Genomic DNA, 12482 nt, shown 5'->3' with positions numbered 1-12482 from the left:
GGTTAAAATGTTCTCTAAAGGACCAGCCACAATGAAAAGTTTAAATATATTTAATAATAAATAGTAAAAAGAACATGAAAATACTAAATATCTATTTACAGTAAACACCAGAGTTTCAGTCACAGGAAATATTACAATACCACAGATGCATAGATTCACATACAGAAAAATAGTACTTAACTAATCTCAGTATATTTTCCTGACTGATCTAAAGATTTCTATTTCCTGATTCACTTACTAGAGCAAGGCATAAAGTAGGGGAGGGATCCTTCTATGTCAGGTTTCTAAAATAGAGTACCATGTGGCTTCTGTCTCATCCAGTATTAAAACATAATTTTCAATGAAGGATTACTGATTGATATCACATGCTACTGCCTTTCCTAGCACCTGACCTGGAATCCCGCACATATGTGTCAATAATATACACACACAGAGCTTTGCTAAGATTTGTTGCAGCTTCTGGAAGTCATAAAACAATAAAACAGTTCCACCCTTCCTACAGGAGGTAATAAACCATTCTCTGGCACAGACATTTCATCCCTGGCTGCAATCAGAACTGTGAGATACAATGTTTATGGCCTAAATTAAGTAATTTAATGCCATACTATTTTCAGAGTTAGCTGGACTGAGACTAACCTCTTCTCTTCCAGTATTATCTGTTAAAACATATACATTTAATCAGTTACAATACAGTCAGGACCCACTGTTGGTACATTTTTAACACAAGCAACTTTACAAGTACATTTTTCAACAGAAGCATCTGTACACATCAGTTTGATATACAAATGACATAAAACTCTCTACAAATTCCAGCTAGCTATGCTGGCATATGTTACATATCCACTGCCCTACTAATCCTGGCATAGCTGGCAATACTTCACATCATCACAGGAATAATAAACATTCCCTGTATATCAGCAATTAATTTCTCGTAGCAAATTAGTGGCGTTTCTTTAAATTTTTAAATAAACAATATTTCTTAATTTTAAGCAATGGAGAAAGTTGAATGAATAGCCCATTTTGGTTACTGTTTCATATAAATCAGAGTACTTCTTAAGAAAGACAATGTCTAGTTTCTTCTTCTTTTGTAGTCTGTAAATTACAGCAGAATTTGTGATCAGTGCCCATGTTTTTATGTAGGAAAAACGTCAAGAAAACTCAGGGAACCGCATGTAGGAACATTTTTTGGATATTAGAAATGAGAAACTAACGCATTGTACAGACATATTCTCAAATACAATTCTCATGAATTTAGGTTTTTAGTTATTGATTCCATTAAAATTGATCTGCAAGGGAAAGTTACTGAAGAGCACTTAAATATTAAAGAAGTGTTATGGCAGATTAAGTTGGATGCAACAGTGTATCCTGGGCTAAATGATAACTGTTCTTTGGTCCCAATATTAAAACTTAGACATTATTAAATTTACAATGGTGTTTAATAGTTTAGTTATTTAATTTTATTGCATATTATTTTAACTGCAAAACTTTATTAATGTTTTTCAGTCTTGGATGGTTTAAATGAAATAATCTATGCTTAATTGGTCAGGTAACCTGGAGTAAATGTATTTATTGAAAATTTGAGATGGTATAATCATATTCTGATAAAGGTCTGACTGTTGTGAATGAAAGCACTCAACACCGAATCTACAACAATGAATCTATTTGTCTAATAAAGTGGATTTTATTGGCTTCCTTGTCCTACATGGTTGGCTTTGGTCTTTGAAACAAAAAATTAAACAAAACACTATTAACTTCATTTTTTTGCAAAATCATTTTCAACAATAGGATGAAGAGTATAATGGGAAATGAAAATAGGTGTCAAACAAAGATGCTTCTGAAAGCGACTAATACACTTTATGGATTGCCATTATATGTACATTTTCCTACTATTAGTTTCAGAAGACCGACACTGGTAGCTTCGTACAGCAGATAACTAAAGACCTTTTAATCAGTCGCAGATGTCTGCTTGTAGTGTGATAACAACACTGGTTAACAGGGAAGGGTAGATCTTTAGACTTGCACTAGCACTACCATCTCAAGATGTTAATATCATCATTAGGTATCCATTCAAGCTATATGCTGGATTGTGTCTGTTTTCAGGCATTATAGCATATGATTCCTTTCCAGTCCTCTCAGCTGTCCCTGATTTTGCAGTGCATCCCTTATTTTACATCATACATTTTGACCTGCCCCTCATAAAAAAAAAAAGTCACTGAGGATTACAGTCAGTAATGCCACACATTAGAGGTAAATACTTATTATTGTTATGAAAGCTCATGTTGAAGCAAAACCTGTTGTTCTATTAACTATTCAAGTGAATTCGAGCAGTATTTAAAAATTGTTTCTGATTTTGATGCCTTGTTCTCCATTTTTTTTGGACTTGTCTAGCACTGGTAAAGCAAGCAGGTATGTTCCTTTGTTGCTTAAACTGGACAAATGACAAAGTTATATTTCCAAGCCAACATCAGAATTTTAGGGTTATATATGTTGCAAAACATTCTAGGTCATTGATTTACTACAGGGTAGAACATGCAGTTTTATGGGGGGGGGGGGATATCATTTGTTACTATGATAAGTGGGCTGGTGTGGTGATTTTTGTCATCCATGATGTGGTTAAGAGGACAATGATTAATACAATGCATATTTATTTAGAGGTCTTCGTTTAGACAATCAGCCAGTCTAGTTTGTATGTTTCGGACAGGGAACAAAAGTGAGCATCCAAAAATGCCTCATAGATATGGGAAGATCATGCAAAGATTCCACAAAATCTATTTATGTAGGCAGTGACTGGAGGTCAGTATTAAATCCTGAACCCCAGGTGTTGTGAACCAGAGGTTTTAACACTGACTATCATGCTATCCCCCACTCTAAGTTTGTTCAGTCTCTTGCCCCATCTTTGGCATATTACTTCTTCTTCTTCTTTCAGCTTTTCTTAGTTAGGGGTCACCACAGCAGATCACCTGTCTGCTCATGATTGACGGTAGAGTTGTACGGTGTCGAGTTACCAGCCCGGCGCGCAATCTTCCACAGAAGGCACATACATGCACGCACTCATGCCTAGAGCCAATTTAGATTGCCCAATCCACCTATAGCATGTCTTTGGGATGTGGGAGGAAACTGGAGTACCCAGGGAGGAAACCCACGCAACCACAGGGAGGACATGCAGACGCCGCACAGAAGGCACCCCAGACAAGGATCAAACCAGAGAACCTCTTGCTGTGAGGTGGCAACACTAACCGCTGCACCACAGCGGCCGCCCATCCTTGGCATATTACTAGAGTAGAAAAACAATAAATTGGCAAGCATGGTGCTTCAACTTGCTTAATAGTTATGCAACTGATGAATTATGTTGAATGATCTGGTTTCAGTTCTATTAAAGTACTTTCATCAAAGTTCTGGTAACATTAATAAAACCCACAAGGAAGTTAAACAACTAGTTGTTTCCATCTTATTTTACATGATCAGGTGTAATAATTTATAATTTTAGAAAAAGAACCTACATGATCTTACCATAAAAATCCTGGATTTATCCACCCTTTGAGGAGTCTGGTGATAAGCTGAAAGATGCACATCTAACTTCATGCAGGAACAGTTCTGAGTACAAGATTGATATTGTGACAAAGGAGGTGCTGCCAGCCAAGCTATCTGTAATTTTGTAAATAATTATATGTCATTTGTGAATATCGACATGATTCATATAAGATGCTTGTATTACAAATGTATTAGAACTGTATGTTATGTGTATATCAAACTTGTTTGCACAGACGTGTGTTGAAAAAGGTGTTTGCAGAGTACTTGAAATGTTTCCACAGTATGCCCTACTGGAATAGAACAGAAATGTACATGCACTATTGTAGTTGTTTTAAATTTATATATTTTAACAGCAGAAACTGGAATACAGGAGGTTAACTTCAGTCCAGCAAAACTTCAAAAAATAGCTGAAATTAAGTGACTTTATGGCAGCTAGAGACCAAATGTCTGTATTAGGGAACTTTCTCTATTGTCTTGGAAGTGTTTTACGTTTTATGACTTCCAGCATCTGCCAATGATCTGAGGTCTATGTATTTTCACATGAAGATGCTAAATACTGCTAGCTTCCAGCAGTGAGGGTTTCATCTGGGATAGTGTCAGATGACAAGGAATGATGTCATTCTATAGGCTATCGTAGCAGTAAAATTCGAGATATTAATTTGAGAAATCTCTTATAATGCTGATTCACAGTTTGTAACCTTCCGAGCTACCCCACCAGACGTATATGTTTCAGTCAGGTACAAGTCATTTGTAAAGTGAAAGAAGCTAGAATTGATGCAGTCACCCTGATACGAGCTGTGGATCTCTAGCACTGTGTGAACTACTTCATGAGTAACAGTCCTAATTGCTATTTTAGATATTACTTCTCATTCTAGCTGCTTTGCAGATTTCATCAATAACATCTGACAGACTGATGTCACACTATAGGTAGAAGACCAGCTGTGTGGATCCAGACTTCATAAAATGAATTGTGAGAGCTGTCTATTCTCTAAAGTCACTGTATTCCTTTCCCTGAGATGCAACAGCCTCCACCTTAGTTACACTTAGGAAGTCTCCATCTACATGGGGTATGGGAGGCTTTAACACCGCATAAAATGTTTTATGTTCAATGCACGTACATATAAGTGTCCTTCCAGACATTTTGCCTTGCACTGTCAAGATTTAAAAGGTTGGTCATTAAAGAATCTGTATCCTCCCTTTAATTAACCATGTCATCCAGCAGTGGCAACATGTTAGGTTACTCTTCGCGGTTTGGGAGTTGGTGTAATGGTTAAGGTATTTACCTCATCAACACAAGTACAGGGTTTTATTTTCAACTTTGGAAGGGAAATTGGCTTGGCTTAAAATGACCCATAAGAGCAGCTAGCTTAATACTTCCCTATGAACAAAGCCTAACCATCCTTACTACGTAGTAAGTCTTTAACTTAACATAAAATCAGGTTAAATATAAGAGAAGAAGAACCATGTCAAATTAATTTATAACACTGAAGAACCCTGCCTGATGGATCAGTGATTCGGTTAATCCTATCCACCTATCACATTTCAGGATTTTTTCTTTGCTGCTACAGCACTCAGGGGGGCTCACTGCTGGTACTGGCACATGCTTTGGTGCCATTTGCTGAATGTGTAAGTACACTGAGCCCCTGAGCTTGCCAGTTTTTTGGTTGCCGCTGCTGAACACAATTCTTTTAAGTCAGGAGAAGCCCTCCCCACTTGTAAATCAGTTGATATGGTAGGAACATGCCTTTTATTTATGGGCCTCAGGACCATTCAAAGGCTTGAGAACAACCAGCTTTATGAGTCATATGTACAAATTAAATAGCATCTTTTCAGGAGCAAAATAAGCACATAGAAAACCAAAGGTCTGCAACCCAATTTAAAACTATGCCTCCCACCAAGGATGTACTGAAACTAATCAAATGGAAAATCTGGCTGTATAAAAAAATAAAATATTTAGGGAAACACATTAATTGGCTTCTGATACTGAGAAGAATAAGACAGCATAGATCCACAGGGGCATAAAAATCTTGTTTCTCACAAAAACTCTGACAACTGTAGAGGGGCAGATGCAGAATGGTTCACTGGGGCTCGTACCCTGCCTAAGAAGTAGGGCTCCCTGTTAAGTGCTCCAGTAAGAATACAAAGATTTTTTTTTTTTGCACTTGCACACACACACACACACACACTACCAGCAGAAGCAATTAGGGCAAACTATGACAGCTACTTTTAGACCATTCCTGTCTTCTAGCCCAGCACTCTGATGAAATTTCACTTTGACATGAGTCTAGCAAGTCACCATGGATTCATGACTCAGTAGAGTACTACATGGGCTTCTCACTTAGTTCCTGTCTGTGGGACTCAGAGCACCATTTTGGTGTATCATTGTTGGTGGAAGACCTAATGATTTGCTAGTGGAAGTATTTATAATTGAACATTTAGTTGTCTTCTGATGGGATGAGGTGATAAAGAAAAGGTATCTGATCTGCAGTACTGGAATTGAAACTAGAACCATTGAAGCAAGAGCTTCTTTGGTTCAATTCTCTGATCTGATGCCTCCTTTGCAGAGTCTGTATGACCTCCCTGTGTTCGTGTGGGTTTACTCTAGGTACTCCGGCTTCCTCCCATGTACCACAGACATGCAGTAAGGGAACTGGACACACTAAATTGGATGAAGGTGCGACTTTGTGCATGTGTGGTATAGAAGAACAACCTCAGCAGGGCTAGACAATTGCCATCCCACTGTTTTATATGGAGTTATATCAGGCTCCATTTCTGCCTTCACTACAACATAGTCCTTTGGTTGCACTGCACTGTCTTCCAGAAAATATTGTTCATTGGCAAGTCAGTCATTGCCTTTTAGGAATTATAGTATGCAAAGGACTTGGGTGTATGCGTACAGCACTTAGTATAGCTGGATATTGTATAAAACAAATTCTCACTAGCAGTATTTTTCGTATATTCCACTGCTGTCCAGGACATATATACAAGTGCATGGGTCTATATGGGTCCCTTTCAAAAGAACGAGTTAACACAATATCACATGTCGAAAGAACAAGACCAGAATGCCAAATTTTTAAATTAACGAAGCCTGACATCAGTGAAAAGTCACAACATTGAACAGGGTAGGTGAGGCATTGTGCAAGATTGTGATACAGCTATCTTTGGGGTCATGCCCATTCCCAGCTGCAGTATGATCTTGTAGTTGGTATATATAATTATTTGGGTGGGGTGCCCTCACCATGGGGGTGCAGTGCAGGGGGCTTGCTGTCCTTCGAAAGCTTCTGTTGGTGATGTAGAATATTCTGGTCTCATTGTTTTGACGTTTAAGGATCTCTCTAAATATGTGTGTGTATATACATATACATATATACATACATGTATATATAGTCACATATACAGTATGTATATTTTGTATGTATTTATTTTGTATCTATAGGTTTTGTTTTGTACTCCTTTTTAGCATAAAAATGAACAACATTGACATAGATTTTGCATTTTCTTACATAACATACTATGCCTCTGTGGTCATTTTCTATTCCAGGCTAATGATTGGGTGTCCTGAGATTCAAGGACATCAAGTGGGATCCCTATACTAAAAGTTATGAAAGTATGGAACTGGGAGAATGTGTACTAAATCTGAGTTTATGGTATCTCAGAGTATCCCTCCTAATCCGAGGTACAGTGATCTTCAGTTAATGTGTAGATGCTGCCCCCATGTTTGGAGACATGAAGGAGTGTAGCCCTGCAAAGAAATCTTTTAAAGGTGTAATAATCAGTTTGTGAATCTGATATGATTTGCTTGAATTGTGGTTTATTGTTCTGAATTGTCAAGACTTAGAGGACATGGTCTTACACATCTAATGGGGAGAACTATTGTACACAGTTCCAGTTTAAGGATTATTTTACACTGAGGTTGTTTATTTCCTCTAGCATACCGGAGAATCAGAGATTAGCTCCCTGGCTGTGATTTGCAATGTCATGCACATTTTCTACAGTATTTAAAACTCTGTCTGTATCTGTCTGACCAGTCTCTCTCTAACTCAGCATTTCTCTGGTAGTGAGGCTAGCTTCCCTGGGGAGTCTCAAAGCTGTTTCAGTGGAGGTCCATGCCAGTCTGACAATGTTATACACTTAAATTTCTGCTGTTTTATATGAGGTCAGGCTAAACGCAGAATGAAATGTGAAGAACTGCCGATCATTAATAAGCAAATGCTGTACTAAACCAAACCTTGTTTATTTCAAGTGTGTTTGTTTATGAGGCATAATTTCTTTCTTGTATCAGAGGTCCAGGTATTTTTTGCTATTTATGGGAAACTCAATGTATTTCTTTTTTTTTTTTTTTTTTTTTTGGTTTGTGGAAGAGATTTAATGTAAGATGGTCTTTGAATTTCTACTGAAGCATTTCTGATATCTGCTGTGCCTGCACGGATCTGTATTACCATGTCAACAGGGCTGTTCATCAAATGCCCCTACATCAACACATATACTCCGGAATACCAATATTTCGAACGGTGATAAAAGCTACTTTTTCCCAGGGAAAAAAAATCTCTGGGTCAGCAATAAACAAAACAAACCGACAGACACAATGAAGTGGGAGGCTGTGCCCCTACACCCCCCCCATTTAAATATACCAACTCTGGGATCACACTACAGTGGAGGAAACAGCAAATTCCCGACAACGGCCAAGCAATTTTTTCCCTGGCAAAAAATCGCTTTTGTGGCCGTTGAAATTTTGATATTCCAGTGTATATGTGTCGATGTAAGGGTGTTCAATGAATAATATAGACCCGCCTTCACATATGTTACTACAGCTGTGCTGTTTCAGCTTGAAGGTTCTGGACTGCCTCACTCAGTCTAACAGTAATGGCCAGAAATGGTAGACTAAACTGCCTCAGCTCATTTAGCACAGTTTGACCCACAACAGCTACCACTGCCCTCTTGAAAGGATTGTCCAATGCCCTTTTGCCATGCTGCCTCACATGTATGGCCAGACACACTACTTTACCACTTCTACACAACTGTTAATCACCCCACTAATCATTTCATTCACACTTCAGACCATAGCCGGCCTTAGGCATAGGCCAACTAAGCGGCTGCCTAGGGCGCCGCTTTAGTGTGGGAACATTACCGGTATTTGTTTGGTGTAGGTAGACCAGGATGGGGGCACTGGGTGTTGTGCCGGGGGGTGCTGTTGTTCCCTCTGCCTAGGGCACCAGTCGACCTAAGGCCACTCCTGCTTCAGACCATTCTTGTCATTTTTTTTTCATCTTCCTGGCTGGAAAATCTTTGCCACACACACATCAAGCCAGTATTTTGTTTTCCTTTTTAAACAGAGTAGAAATACTTTTACTTTTAACATTCTGTTTATTGTTCCTAAAATTTCTTCTGTTTCTCATTTTGGCTGTCACTTTTCTGCAGCAAAACGCAAGTTTCATCCTGTCAAAACACGTGGACCATTCTTCAGCTGTCTGTACATTGTACAACTGGAAGTGGAATTCCTGTCTTATTTATTTATTTATTTGCAGTTTGTTTTCCAGGATAGTCCATTGGGCTGCAAGGAGCTCATTTTCAATGGAGTCCTGGGGAGAAAAGGTCCAGAGAAATACAAATACATAGAGAAAGAGCACAAATCCGTAATATACATTTAAATGAAATGTTAAATACATATTTTGTATAGTACAAACCCATATTGCACAATTCAAATAGATGTTGCGTAATGCAGAAAAAAAAGATTTTCATTAGGAAAATTACATCAGGTTAATTCAGTAAGTAGCAGTTTTTTTTTTTTTTTTTTGTAGGGAATTACAATGAAGTAATTTTTTAGTCATTGACAGGCAACAAAGTTTGGGAAGTTAGGAAGAAAGTGTGGCAGGATTAGGTTGGATGAGAGCAACAGCATTTCCATTGTGAAGTAAGGTGCGAGTGCAGTGAGGTTTTAAACAAGGATAGACTGCTGGTGGTGCAGATGGGAGAAGGGAGAGAGTTCCAGAGGCGTGCAAGAGAGAAGGACATCAATTTATTCCCAGCAGGATGTGTTGATTTATGCAATTTAATTAGATTTTGGGAATTGGATCTTAGGAGTCTATCTGGTTTATGCATTTCAAAGGTATTTGCTAGGGAGGGGCAGAGAGACGGGTTATGAATGAGTTTGTGTGCTTGGATGAGCTGGGTATATGTGAGGAAGTTTGGTAATTCTAGCCAACTTAGTTAGTGAAGGGAATTACAGTGGTGGGAAGAGGCTCTATGACCTGCTGCAAATTTGGATATTTTGTTATAACAAGATGAGAGTTTTGTTTTGAGGGAAGATTGTAGGCTGGTTAGGATAGATGCACCATATAAAAGGGATGGGATGAAGTATGCATTAACTAATACAATCCTGGTGGTGGGAGAGTTAAAGTGACTATGGCGGTAGCGCATACCTAATTTTTTTTATATATATTTTTTTATATTTGCTTGTAGATGCTTATCAAATTTTAGTTGATTGGCAATAATTCCTAGTAATTTTGTGTCAGAGACTAGTTCTAGAGGGGTATTATTACTGCTGGCAGTTATGAAGGATTGTCTAGGGAAGAAGTTTTGGATACATTGAATAACACAAATTTTGTTTTGGTTGCATTAAGGGCTAGATGGTTGTCGAGCATCCACTGTTCAATGGAAGAGAAGGTGGCTTGTGTTAGATTGTTGAGAGTTGTGATGGAAGGGGAGGAACAGATTATAGTAGAATCATCGGCATATTGGATGAGACCGGAGTTTGGAATGGCTTGGAAGAAATCATTTATGAATATGTTAAATAATAGGGGGCCTAGAATGGAACCTTGGGGGATGGCGGATGCATTAAGGAAGGGTGAGGGTAGCTTTTTTCCATTTAACTGCTTGTTGCCTGTTTGTGAGATAGCTTGAAAACCACTGGGTAGAGGAAGGGGTTAGGTTAAGTTTAGAGAGCTTGGTATGAAGGAGGTTGTGGGAAATAGTGTCAAATGCCTTAGAGCAGTCAAGGAAAAGAGTGGATATGAAGTGGCCAGAGTCACAGACTTTGTTGATTGTTTCTAGGAAGGAGATGAGGGCAGTGGAGGTACTATGACCTGGTCTAAAGCCATGTTGTGTGGAGGTAAGAAGCTGATTATTGATGAAGTAGGGTAAGAGTTGTTGGTGTACACACTTTTCAAGTAGCTTACAAATAGGGGATAGGATGGCGATAGGGCGAAAGTTTGGGATGTCATTATTATTGCCACCTTTATGGAGAGGAATAATAAAGGTTTCTTCCAGAGCTGGGGGACCTGGCTTTCTGAGATAGAACGATTAATTAGTATGCTGATAGGGAGAGCAATGGCTTCTGCAGCTACTTTTAAGAAGTAGGAGGGAATTTCATCAGGGGCATTGGAACCAGGTTTTAATTTTAGGAGAAGTTTTTTTTATGGTGGATATAGAGATGGGATTGATAGAGAAAGGTGGAGGTTGGGGGCAAGGGATGCTAGGGGAGGAAGGGATGGGTGCACACTGAGGAGGGGTTGTTGAGGTATTGGTGAAGGATGGTGTTAGCTTGCTTATGGACTCTGAAGAAAGAGTTAAATTGTGTGGCCAAGTCCATGTCAGAGGCATCTGGGTTGGAGCAAGGGTTTTCTTTTTTCCCCCGGGTTGAGGAGAGATGAGATTCCTTTCCAAAATAGTTTGGGATTGGTGGTGTGGTTGGTTTGGAGAGTGGAGAAATAGGCTTTGCGGTCTAAGGTAATAAGTTTTTTGACTTTATTTCATAGTGAACTGTCATTATTGTACAGCTTAACATAATTAATTAAATCAAAAATAAATAACATATTCTGCATGCACAGTAATGGTGTAAAAATAAAGCTTGTCGTTTTGACTGCAAATGTTTCTCTGCTGCTTGCAGAAAAAAATCATATCTGCCTTCTAAAAGTGTTTGCTTTCCCTGGCACTTTTAAATTGACTCCTTGGTAGTGATAAAGTCCTCTTATTGTATGACTGCATATTGTAGGGATAGCCATATTCTAAGATAGGGTATAGAGGTTTAATAGTTGCATTCATTGATAAATCTAGTAAATAATTTGTGTCTACATTATGGGAGAATATTACAGGTAGAAGAATAAAATGACTGCATTTATTCTAAATACGACTGATAAGAAAGTTAAGAGAATGTAAATATAGTCAAGAAGCCTGTGGATTTTTTTTAAATCTGTATAACTAGCTGGTGGATAAGAGAGGCTTTTACATAATTTATGTGTTATCCGTTATCAAATTATAAAATACAAAAACATCATGCAAAATTTCAGCACGTTAAAGCTCTAATGCAAATAAGTTATTTATTTATTATGTTGTTACCAAACATTTTATTGACGGTCACAAAAGGATTGTATATTAAGCAAAAATAATTTGTGGGCAGTGTTTGTTAGCATTTGTTGTAACAGCAGTACTTCTTTACTAACCTGTAAACATGTGTTTACATGCCAAAATGTGTTTTACAGATGCATGTGTGACAATAGGAGGTACTATCAGCATAGCTAGCTAGAATTTTGTAAATAATTATATTCCATTTATATCAGACTGATGCTGGTGTTACAAATGTGTTAGAATTGTATGTCCTGTGTATATCAAACTGGCTTGTACAGATGTTTGTGTTGAAAAGGTATTTGTAAAGTGCATGTGTTTGAAATGTATCCAGGGTGTGCCCTACTGGAGAGAACAGAAATGTGCATGCACTATTATAACTATTTAAATGTATATGTTTTAATAAAGGAAACTGGAAATCAGGAGGTTAATCTCAGTCCAACAAACTTTGAAATATATCTGAAATTAAATCACTTTATAGGCTAGGCCATAAAGATGCTATCTCTCAGGTTTCAATGCAGCCAGAGACACAAAGTCTGTGCTAGGAAGCTTTCTGTATTGTCTTTGGGTTAAACTAATTACTACTCTGGAAGTATGGAGGTATGTAACTG

At 38.1% G+C, this 12482-nt stretch overlaps 1 protein-coding gene across 1 annotated transcript in view; it reads left to right on the top strand.

Annotated features, from left to right (window-relative positions):
• The window catches only part of DTNB (dystrobrevin beta), a 2387431-nt gene that overhangs the window by 1584455 nt on the left and 790494 nt on the right, over positions 1–12482 (top strand). The gene's annotated exons all lie outside the window — the stretch shown is intronic.

This window comes from Protopterus annectens, chromosome 2.part1, assembly GCF_019279795.1.
Source record: "Protopterus annectens isolate FY-2018-M chromosome 2.part1, PAN1.0, whole genome shotgun sequence".
Lineage (NCBI taxonomy): Eukaryota > Metazoa > Chordata > Ceratodontiformes > Protopteridae > Protopterus > Protopterus annectens.
Note: the sequence above shows the minus strand (reverse complement) of the source record. Positions and strands in the feature narration are given on the sequence as shown.